The sequence below is a fragment of the Malus domestica genome, chromosome 09 (genome assembly GCF_042453785.1).
Source record: "Malus domestica chromosome 09, GDT2T_hap1".
Lineage (NCBI taxonomy): Eukaryota > Viridiplantae > Streptophyta > Magnoliopsida > Rosales > Rosaceae > Malus > Malus domestica.
In genome coordinates, this window is record NC_091669.1 from 9,571,265 (window position 1) to 9,583,988 (window position 12,724).

Consider the following 12,724-nt stretch of genomic DNA (forward strand, 5'->3'; position numbering starts at 1 on the left):
CTTGAGAACGGGTACAATCTGAGCGAGCCAGAGAGGGTAGTTGGTGGTATCAAGTTTGAGAGTAATGGCATTGGAAACATTGGGGAGGGTGGAAGAATCTGTAGAATGAGGAGTATTGGTAGCGGCAGCCATGAGGAGAAAAAAATAATAATAATGGACGATGAGTCAAGGGCTCTGAGATACCATAAAATATTTAAGTGCTACCGAAGATAAAGCACACACATGTTTTGGTTGAATGTATGGGATAATTTCCATTGATCTCAGTATAAGGTATTTATACAATTTCACAGAGACTTTACAGAAGTTGACAAACTGTACAAGGAAAGATTTTACAATTGAATATGTGCATACAATCAGGAAGCTTAATAAGGGAAATGAATGTGATCATGAATGTGATCATGATTTCATGGGCTAATGAGCTTGATTCCCTCCATCTTGTCTATCAAAGACAACATTCAATACTTTTATTTATGAGACAATGATGCCCTATTTACTCTCGAGGATTGCTGATTAAGTAAGCTCGAGAGGAACGGGTCTAAACTAGACAAGAGGAGTAAACTATTCGAACTATGCACAACAAGGATATGGTTAGTGCTTACAAGGAACTTTCTCTTCAAGTTGCTTCCGGTTGCACAACACCGACAACAGAATATATACTTCACGGCTTAGTGTTTGGATCGTCACCCGGGCTTGGCAATGACCGAAGTGGATGGTCGGAAGGGCAAGTCTTGTGAAGTTGCCATTGCTCCACTGGCCCTGCCTTGACCTCTTTCTCTTGTCACAGTTTGAGAAGACGATGGCAATGCAGCAGATATCTGAGTGAACTCCATTCGCCTTGATCATGGCATGGCCTGACTACCCCTTCCTCACTACACCTAAACCCTAACAACAATATCTGAGTGAACTCCATTCGCCTTGATCATGACATTTCGGTACACTAATTTTGTAAAATATATTATGATACGAACGTTTAGGTACATTAATTAGAGGAAGTAAAATAAAATTAATGAATTAAAAATGCATAATAATAAATTTCAATTTTAATGTAATGTAATGACATTAAATAAGATATCTATTAAATATTAAAAAAAATGTAATATGAATTTGAATTAAGTACACAATAGAGGACTAAAATCAATATTCAATCTAACACCAGGTTTTTATTGAATTTTAATCTTCTTCAAGGATTAAAGTTCAAAAACCCCTTAATTTTAATGTCGTAAGATTATTGATTACTATGCGGTAGTACCAATTTTGTCTGAAGTAATGAATCATCCTTTTATAGACTTCATCTACCTTTTCGCGAGAGCTGTGAGACTTCTCCGAATGATCATATTCATTCATGGAATGACACATCATTTATAGAAGGGTATAACCTCTATCAGTGGTGGATCCATGATTTTAGTGTCAGGTGGTCCCAATTTTAAAGTTCCAAAAAAGAAAGACCAAAATAACATTGAAAAAATAAATGACAAAATCAATACCATTTATCCGTCTACTAAAATAAAAATAAGTACAACTACATAATATATAACTCATGTAGTTAATGTGAGACTATCAAGCTCTTGTCATTAATACATAGATAAACACTGTGTTGATCACTTGAGTAACAAGTTCTCACAACATGAACTAATAAATAAATCATGCACTCCAAAAAATAACTTGCATAACTAAATCCTGATTAGGGTTTTGGGATCAAAGAGAACAATGGAAGACGTTCGCAAACCTAAAGGTTAAAAGTTATTGGAGATCTTTTAACCATTCGTATACATAAAACAAATAAACAATTCATTATGAATATGCTACTTGTTACTAAAAATGTTGATTGGCTTGACATGAATGAATGAATGACTAAAAGGTCTCTGAATTGAAGGATTTTTGCATATACGATTATGATAAAGAGAATAAACAGTTTCGATATGATATTTATACATTGAAGATACATTAATCGTAAGTGAGGGGACAAGCATTATCCAAAAAAGTGTGTGATAATACTTGTACTCCTTGGGAGATGAGCTCATTCTTCCACTTACAAATAAAGTATCTTGACAGTAGGAATTTCATAATCAAAACCGTTCAATTTCTTAATCTTCATTTGAAAATCATCCCTATAAATATCAGTCGAATTAGATATTGTTTAATCATCTAAATGTAACAAATAAATCAACAATTTATATTGTTTAATTATCTAAATGTAACAAATAAATCAACAGTTTATCATAAATATGTTAGGTGGTACTTACACTGTTAATTTGTTTGATACATTTGGATCTAAACGACCTCTGATTAAAATGATTTTCTTGTGGAGATGATTTTAAGATAAAGATTAAAAACTTGAAATGTTCCATTTATAAAATTTATACTGTAAAGATTCACTATTTGTAACTGAAGAAATAAGTTGATTCCAAAATGCGAACACAAGTATTATTCTTCACAAAACATACGCAAAAAAAAAAATATGGGAATGAGTGATGAGTAATTGAGTGGTGACAAAAAAGAAATGAAAAAGAAAACCAAACAAGGAGACGATGAAGTCAATAAAATGCCGATCTCGATCACTCGAAGACTTGGAAGTCATATGAGTCGTTTGCAGGCAAACATCTCTAGCTAACCCACAAGTCTACCATTAATGTTGTTGCTACTTATTGGCATTGGGTATCAGGCAATTGTCTCAATTGAAGTCAAACTATTAAGGCCAAATTTGCCTTGTCCCACATGATAAGGCATCGCTAATTAGTAATTACCACTCATGTTCTTGTCATGATAAATACTAAAAGTGACATTAAGAAAAAAGTAGAAATTGCATTTATATTTCAGTAATACAAAAGCCCAACACAAGGGTTACATCAATAGCATCTTAAACATCTAGAGTTCCTCCGGCCACAGTAGCAAAAGCGTTGCGGACAAGGATTGTCTGCCCTCCTTGTTTCCGTGCCCTCCCATGCCCTCCTGTTTGTATGGTCACGGTTAAGCTACGTCAACATTTTATATTACTATTCATTTTTGTCTTATTATCTATATAAAAAAAAATATAAAATGTTGACGTGGCTTAACCGTGATCACACAAAACAGGAAGGCACGGGAGGACACGGGAACAAGGAAGGCAGACAATCCTTGTCCAAGGGTTGCATCAATAGCATCGAAACCCGAAATTAAGTACTTCTTTGATGAACAACAACTACTCATCCCATCTTCTTCTTGCGTCCAAGATGTAACTTTTGGATTGAAGAAAGTTAATGTTCCACCATATGATGATGGGAACTTTAACGAAAAGCTCCAAGTACTGTTCACTTTAACGAAAAACCACATTTTTACATTAAAAAGTCAATCATGATACTATTCACTTTACCTTTTATTTTGTCCTTATCGTTAAAACTCAAAGTTTCAAATCCTTTTCATTAGTTTTCCTTATGATAAAACTAATTGATTAGATATAATGACGTGTGTGTAGTAGGAGAGATAACTGTGTGGTTATTATTTCCCAAAAGGGTTGGGGAATAAATTGGTATGAATTCATTATTCACGAAATTCGAACCTAAAATCCTTTATTTACAGTCAAAAAGTAATATCACTAAACCGAAATAATAAATGACTTCATTTCTCAAAATTAAAAACTAAAAATTTAGGTTATCAAACGAACTCTTATTTTTTCAAATTATGATGTATGTTTTTGTTTTTATTTTCTTTTAATGTCCGAATTAAATATGCTTAGGATCTCACATAATTAAAGGTGGAGAAATCGACGTCCCTTTTTTTGTAGACAGTATATACAAAGTTGTTTCTTTCAATGAGCTTGGGGAGCTATGGACTACAAAAAATAGTGATCACAATTCTAAACATACAAGAAGTCAAGAAGGTGGAGAAAAGGGCGCTGATAAGGGGAACATAATAATTTGCTCGGACCGTCACTTGAAGACTTGAAGTCAAGTCATCGTTTGATAAGATCAGCCCATCGCCATCACTTGAAGACATGAAGACTTGTTCGACAAAAAAAAAAAAAAGAAATCTTGAAGACTTGGAGTCAATTCATCGTTTGGATGTAATAATTATTATGTTCACCCTTGAACAAAAGAAAAAAAAAACCCATCTCACTGTAAGATTGAAAATTTATGTACTCATATCTAAAGTCAAAATCTTAACATATACAAGTAAAAATTTCACCGGTGTTCTAAGCTAGTTACAAATACCATACCATTATTCATCCGACCCCCTTAATTATATACTAATCAGGGGCTTATGGGTGTTTCGATCACCAAGGCACGTAACCTACAGAAATAAAAGGAAATGCAAATATGATGAGGAAAGCTACTTCTCAGCAGAAATAAGTAAAGGAAGAAGCAAAAGAAGGCGGCTGTGGAGATAGTCTTTACGGCAAGTGAAACATTCTATATATATTGTCAGAAGCACGATTTGAGAGTGAATCCGTCATTAATTACTCTTGTTATTGTTCTCTAATAGGCTCTTTCATGTTTCCACTCAATTTTCATAACGAAGATGTATTATGTCAAGCTGAGTCCTCTCCGAATCGCAGGAGATAGTTGCCCATCATGCAAAGTGACTTTTTGTTCTCACCAATCTGTTCATTTTCTTTCCATCATTACTAGTCATCCCCTAGCAAAGTTGTCTCCAAAAGGGAAGGATTTGATCATGATATGAGAGATAGAGATGGAAAAGTACATGATTTTATAGGCTAGGGTTTAATATTTTTATTTTTCTTTAATCATCAAGAAAAAAAAGGTCATTGGATCATCGTGGTTTAACTTGTTTTCTTTGATACATTCAATATTTTCATGAAAATATCCAAAAAAATCATATAAAGTTATGGAGATGGGGGGGGGGGTGAAGTCTAAACTTCACTTTATATAGGAGAAACTCTTAAGTTTAAGACAAAATCGACATATATCGTCGATATTTTGTATACACCTGTTAAATATCGAAAAAAAAATCTCATATTTTGTCCAAATCAATGTTTAAGAATTCCCAATGTTTCATTTTAAATTTTCATTATTTCCATAGAAAGTAACCGATATTCAATATATCCGTTGATATTTCCACAAATTTGCTTATTGATATTTCCTCGGTTACTGATATTGTAAGCATTGGTTTTAACAGATACAACAAAAATACCTTTGGTTGAAGCTTCCTCCAACTTGCGTCTCAATTGTTCAGGAATGAAACTATAACAAACACCTCCAACACTTTGTGGTAATAGTCAAAGGCGTATAATTTGGTTCAAGACTATAAGCCTTAATCAATTAGTAGCAAAAATATGGTTTCACACTAATCCCATGACGAGAATATTTGCGGTGATAGTGAAAGGCGTGTAATTTGGTTCAAGACTTTAAGCCTTAAAAGTGGATCCATGCATACGACTAGAAGGGAGATGGAAGAGGAAGGGAAAAGAGGTAATTGGGAGCCGCCGACTCCGGTTAGACCTCAGACTACTGTTTTAATTTTTTTTTTTTTACAACTTTATTCTTTAAAAGGGGTAAAATGAAAACTTTGAATTTTGCTAAGTAATAACAGATAATTAATTAACTGCAAATAGTAAAAAAAAATTAATATTAAGAAGAGGAGGGTTTGGAACTATTTCAATAATTTGGAAATTGAGAGTTTTAAACTCAGAATGCATGGGTAGAGATCAAATACCATATCCAATAGAATATTTGAGCACATGCAAGTGCAGATAGTAAATCCCAAGTCTTATAGTGGTAATAATACCCTCTTTAGTATTTGTTTTTCACACTTTAGTTGACAAAAAAGAATTTTTATAGTATCAATATAGATAAACATTTTTCTTCTAATACAATGCATGATTCATTAAAATTCACTGAGAATAAAGGAAAGGAAATAACCATCTCAACCCACCCCCTCAGTTATATACTAAATAGAAGGGGATCTTTGGCGTTTCATTCACCACCACGGCAAGTGAAACACGACTCCACCTACAGAAATAAAATAAAAAATTGCGAGTGTGATGAAAAGTGACAACTTTTTTTCTTACCAATTTGAAACTTCAAATTTCTTTTTTTTTCAAGATTTGAAACATTTTATTTTCTTTATTTTTTATAGTTGAAATTGACCCATATTTGGTCCTACATCAGTCTCCTCCACTAGAAAAATCTCACCCTTCATCTTGAAAACAACTAGGGTGGATATGAATCTTGATGAGTCAATAATTTCTTCAATCAGAGGAACCCATTATTCTTGGTATTTAGTTGGAATCACAATGGCACCTTACTATGATATACATGTTTATTGAGCTTCTAATTGATACGAATGATATATATGATTACTAGTATGAAAAATATGAGCCTCGAACCTTATTAGAAGTATTCTATAGAACTTGTATGTTTGTATGTCAATATATTTAGTTGTCATGTGAAATTGATAGTGTGTGCGCTCACATTGTAAATCATATGTGCTGATGTAGACAATAAGATGTGTGGTGATCAGTTGCACTTAGTGGTACAAAGATGATCCTGGTTGGTATATATGCGATAGGGGATCATACGTTTTCAAGGGTGATCATGATTGGTACATCCGAGATGGGTGATCACTGCTGCACGATTAGACTACACATATGGTTTTGCTTGGTATATCTGCAATGGGGGACCACATATGCATTCCAGGAGTGATCATGTGTTGGTATATATGCGATGGGTGATCACTACCTAAAGTTAGGATACGATTCTGCTTGGTATATTCGTGAAGGGGCCCGTACATATGATAGTCATCATGCTTGGTATATCCGTGATGGGTGATCGCTGCCTGCACAATTAGACTATGCCTATGGTTCTGCTTGGTGTATTCGCAATAAAGGATCATACGCATTCTAGGAGTGATCATGCTTGGTATATCCGCGATGGGTGATCACTACCTAGAGTTAGGATACGGTTCTGTTAGGTATATCCGCAATGGGGGACAGTACATATAATAGGGCTTATCAAACTTGCTATATCTGGGATGGGTGATCATTGCCTGCACTATTAGACTATGCCTATGGTTTTGCTTGGTATATCCGCAATGGGGGACCATACGCATTCTAGGAGTGACCATGCTTGGTATATCCGCGATGGGTGATTACTACCTAGAGTTAGAATTCGGTTATGCTTGTTATATCCACGATTGAGGACCGTACATATGATGAGGGTGATCATGCTTAGTGTAATTGCGATGGGTGAGCACTGCCTACCTAGGGTTGTGAGGATTAGTTGTACTTGCTTAATTTCGATAGACGACCATATTTTAGTTAGATTCCGTTGAGTGATCCGGAATCCCAGTTCTTGTTTGTTTCCATTAAGTTCGTCTGAAAACCTAGATTTGAGTGCATAAGAATTGCTCACAGTGGATATTGTGGATGCAAATTTCCGCCTTCTTCTTCTTGGACAAAATTGCACCTACAAAACAATTAACACATTAGGTCAAGGCCAAGAGCCTCACGCGCCCACGATGAATTGGGGGGGCTTTGGCCGAAGAACCTCCGATGCCAAAGTTAGAATTTAGAGAGAAAAGTATTTGGAGAGTTTTTGGGAGTTTTGCAAGAGTATGAAACTTAGCTTTTTAGAAGAAATAGGGTCATATATGTAGGGAATGGGGTGTGGCCGGCCTTTAAGGGTGTTTTGGGGTGTTATTTGGTGATTCAATTAGCAATTAATATATTAATTAGGTATAAATATATTAATTGGCTAATTATCATAATAAAACAAATGTTTTGGGAGGTTTTGAAGGTTATGGAATGAGGATGGATGAGACAAATTTGAACTTGTTACCTATTTTGGGTACTCCTGATTTGGTTGATGGATGATTCTTCACTGCTCACGTGTAGAAGACCCGGTATGCACCGAGGGTAAATTTGTCATCTTCACCCAAAAATCCACGTGTTGCCTTATGATTATTTTTGGCTCCATAGATATTATGTTTGTAAATTAGAGTTATCATGTTATTGCTTGGAATCCAGGTAGGGAATTATGGTGAGTTCCTTTATTAAATTGGTGAAATGATATGTGATTTTTTTTATTGATTAACGTAGTTAAATGTTAATATTGTGCATCTTTGATTTGTTAGATCGCTTAATTGTTGTGATTGTGGATTGTGTTGGAAAATATTGTGATATAGGTGAATGAGAATCTTGTTCACATATGATTTCATTATCTAGACGAAAATCTAGCAAGGCATACTCAATTATTGGTTCCCTTGTGTGATTTTGGAACTCTATGTTCTTGCCAGTTAATGCCTTGAGAATTTTAGAGCTTAAAAGAAGGGTGAATTACGAATGGTTTGATCCCGTTGTAAGGTATATAGGCAGTCTAACATAGATGTTCGATGATAAAGTACGTGGTGACGTCGTGTGTCGATCCGGGACGTAGCTCGGGATCAGAGGGTGACATATAGACTCTTGCATTTGATCCCCCATAAACGCTCATGCACATCACCATCTAAAAAGGAAACAACCATCTTCACCATATTCCTTTCCGGAATTGGCTGTGTCTTAAAAAGTTTCTCTCGGTTGTAAAAATTCGAATACGAATCGTTGTATTGTTTGATTGTTTGCAAGAGCACGAAGCTCAAACTAGGAAATATCAGAATAGAATTATTTTTACTTTCTAATTTATTTATGTTCAATGACCTCAATTATTTCCCTAAATCAAGAGTGTTTTGATGATTTCCCACTAAATTAACATAAAGGGCCAATTTCCGCATACGGCCATGTTAGAGCAAGTCCACCGGAGTGGACATTGCCCAGCACACAGTCCAAAAAACAGCCCAGCACCCTGTCTATTACCTCCAGCCCACGCAACAGCCTGGGGCCCAGCCCATGCTGGTCTCTGGGCCAGCTCAAAATTGACTGACCAAGAAGCTGGGCAAGTGGCCACGTGGCAACTTCCTGGCTCTTGGATTTGAATATTTTTCAAATCCAACGGTCCAGATTAATTAACTATATTAAAATTTATTAAAAATTATAAAAAATACAGAAAAATTATAAAAAATACAGAAAAATTATAAAAAAATACAGAAAATTTTTAAAAATGTTATTTTATTTTCTATAAATAATAAAGTTTGTGGTTGAAGAATAAAGTGTATTTGATGAGTTTATGTAATTTCATTTTAGTGTGTTTTTTTTATAGTTTATTTGATGAGTTTATGTAATTTTATTTTAGTGTGTTTTTTTTTTAAAGTTTATTTGATGAGTATGTAATTTTATTTTAGTGTGTATTTTTTTTAAGTTTATTTGAAATTTTATCGAAATTGATTAAAAATCTTATCCGAAATAAACTTTAAAAAAAAAAACACACCAAATAAATGTCCTGGGTGCTAGCACATTTTTTTAGGGGTGGAGATGCCTTGGCCTATTACTGTTCACTCAAGTCTATTACTGTTCACTTGAGTGGATAAATGCGCTGGGTGCTGGCGCAAAGTCCTTAGGGATGGATTTGCTCTTACCCCGTACTTCATCTAACTTTCTGTTGAAAATGTTACATTTCAAAATTTAAAAAAAAATAAAAAGAAGACAATAATAAGATTAAGAAAGGAAATATAACAAACACAAAAGGAGATTCAACGACCAACATGTGACTTTTTGGATCGAATTTGGGTAAATTTGAAGCTAGGGAGAAATTATCTATTCATAGTATTTTAGGGAAAAAATTGGCCAAACCAAAACTTTATGGGTAATATCGGCAATGGGGTACAGGTTAAGGGTGGGAATCGGCGAATTACTCTTCTTAAATGTATAGAGAAACTGAACTCAAGTGAAGCTCTAGGTTAGTGTCAATTAGGGATGGGCAACGGTTATCCCGGGTGGGTAACCGCGCTTATTTACCCATAACTCATACCCGCATAACTATTTACCCGTTGGGTAATTGCCTAAAAGGTTAGACTCATACCCATAACCGTTTATAAACGGTTAACCATACTCATAACCGCATACCCATTTAACCGTAACCGTTTAATACTCGTTTACCCATTTACCCTTTTTAACCCCATTTATCCTTTTTTTTTTATCATTACCCCTTTTTCATTCGTCTACGTGTTTTTTAACAACTTGAAAATTAAAAAAAAAATTGTCATAATTTTTTTTTTTTTTTGACAATTAAACACCGTTATAGGTACATTCATCATACATTTCCGTATTTTAATTTTCAAACGGACCATAGATGTCCTAGTTTACAGGATTTAAGCCAGTCAGTTAAGAGTTATTTTACTCACCCCCTAACCCTTGTATAGCTTACGCCCCTCTAGATTGTGCCACATGTTTAAAAGACAAAACACAATTAGTCTAATGCATTTAATTATTTCTTACCAATAATTAAGCAATAAACTTACCATTCAAAACCCCACTGAGTGAGGTTTCAAAACATAATTCATTAAAATTACATGATGAATGTTGTTGTTAAGGCCTTGCAAGGCATGATAGTGATTGGAGTTGGGGCTCTTGACTTTATAATTGGTGCAGCTCTCTATTCATTCAGAAGCTGCAATCTGTAATGGAAAGAGATCAAGAGTTTGCGTTGTTGAGCAAATTTGACACCGTATTCTATATACAAGCTCAAAGTAGCCACTCTTCGGCATCCTAATTTTGGGACAACATTAAAAATTCGTATGATCACCTATCAAATTTGCCCCACCTAGTCCGAAATCATATTGCTATTTAGCCTAATGAAAAATTCAAAAGTTAGTTCACATCGAAGACAACATTCAATACTTTTATTTATGAGACAATGATGCCCTATTAAATGGCGGCTCAGTTTACTCTCGAGGATTGCTGATTAAGTAAGCTCGAGAGGAACAGGTCTAAACCAGACGAGAGGAGTAAATTATTCAAACTATGCACAACAAGGATATGGTTAGTGCTTACAAGGAACTTTCTCTTCAGGTTGCTTTCGGTTGCACAACTCCGACAGCAGATTATATACTTCATAGCTAGTGTACAAGAGTTTACCCGACAAGTAAACATCTCTAGTTGTTGTTACTTGTTGGCGTTGCCTATCAGCCAATTGTTCTCAGTTTAAGTCAAGCTATTAAGTCCAAATTTGCCTTGTCCCACATGATAAGGTCTCACCAATTAGTAATTACCACTCATGTTCTTGTCAAGATGAATACTAAAGGTGACATTAACAATGTTGATGCACAAAATCCGGAGGATCTTGGACCAACGTAAATCCGACCGTGAATCACACAAACGCACAAGAACACAAACATGTATCGTGGTTCACCCCAATGTTTGGGCTACGTCCACACTGATGTTGATTCTGATTCATTGTATGAATGTATGGATTACAATAGATCGGCAAGGGAGCTCACTGTGGATGCAGCTCTTGCCATTTTGCTCTCTGTTTGGCTGAGAGGGTATTGCCCTCTATTGTTGTATGAGGATTGAGACTCTCTTCTTTCTCCCTAGTGAAGGTGAGACTCTTCTTTCTCCCTAATGAAGGTGAGACTCCCTTTTATAGAGTAAGAGTTCCCTTCCCTTTTACATAAATTGTGGGCTTAGGAATGAGGCCCAAAGACGAGACCCAATATATGGTACTAACAAACAAAATATAGAAATTGCATTCATAATTCAATGATACAAAGGACCAACACAAGGGTTATTTCAATAGCATCCAAAAATCTAGAGTTCCTCCGGCCACAGTAACAAAGGGCTAAAGCCCTATCGAAACCCGAAATTACGTACTCTTTTGATGGACAACAATTACTCATCCCTTCTCCTTCTTATGTCCAAGATGCAACCATTGGATAAACAAAAGAATCTGCAGCAGCAGACTTGTTAATCGCAAAACCATTCCTTGGATTGCAACAAGGCAGAGCACTTATCCATAGAGTCAAGTCGATTATTGTACATCCGTATGATTGAAACAATCGAGCTAGCTAGTAGGTTTAATTCTGTGTTTATCATGCTAACTTCTATCATTTTCATTCGATCAGTCATCAATCGAGTATCACTAGAAATATTCTAGTCATGCTCAACATGCATTCGAGTCTTACAAATTGTTTTTCTGTCTATTTTCAGTACTTATTTTTGGTTGCACAAACAAAATGTAGATTATGCCAACAAAATTTTAATTTTGAGATATGATACAAAGTCCCTACTTTGCCTGTAATATTTTACAAACACTGAGCCATTTATAAAGTTTGGAAGAAAAAAAAAAGTTACATTATACATGTTCAATTTCCATACACTAGCCTTCATGCACGTGCAGAAGGCATTTTTTTAATTACGGCATGCTACGCGTGACTTACACGCTTTAAGTGTATTTATATGCGTAAATTGACAAAAGAAATGTCAAATATTTGAAGTAAATGAATAATCTTAGATCATGCTCAAAGAAACCCCTCATAAATCAATAAAGGAGCTGAATCCACATAATAAAATCAGTCTCTGTTGAATTTATATTAAGAATAGAGAAAATAATATTTAATAAACAACTGATTAAATCATATTATTGCTAGCCCATTGTGAGGCTAAGCCTGCCCCCTCTCCTTTAATGTAAATAATATCGTTTGTTCAAAAAAAAAAACAAATAAACAACTGATTGAATCACATTATTGCTAACTCATTGTGAGACTAAGCCCACCATCCTCCCTTTAATGTGGATAATATCATTTGTTCACACAAAAAAAACAATAATTTGACAACTAATTTAATCACATTATTATCCGCATGCAAAAGACTTTTTTTATAACCTGCATTACAGCCTCTTAAGATGAAAATTGCATTATT

The 12,724-nt window shown here is 34.9% G+C and overlaps 2 protein-coding genes across 2 annotated transcripts in view; both read right to left on the reverse strand.

Annotated features, from left to right (window-relative positions):
• LOC103421708 (F-box/kelch-repeat protein At3g06240-like) overlaps positions 1 to 10,898 on the reverse strand; it is a 47,010-nt gene extending 36,112 nt beyond the window's left edge. The window contains exon 1 of the mRNA XM_070805046.1: positions 10,859 to 10,898. The gene's annotated coding sequence lies outside the window, so the exon portion shown is untranslated. The remainder of the gene's footprint in view (positions 1 to 10,858) is intronic.
• LOC103421728 (RNA polymerase II C-terminal domain phosphatase-like 4) overlaps positions 1 to 12,724 on the reverse strand; it is a 131,742-nt gene that overhangs the window by 27,243 nt on the left and 91,775 nt on the right. The gene's annotated exons all lie outside the window — the stretch shown is intronic.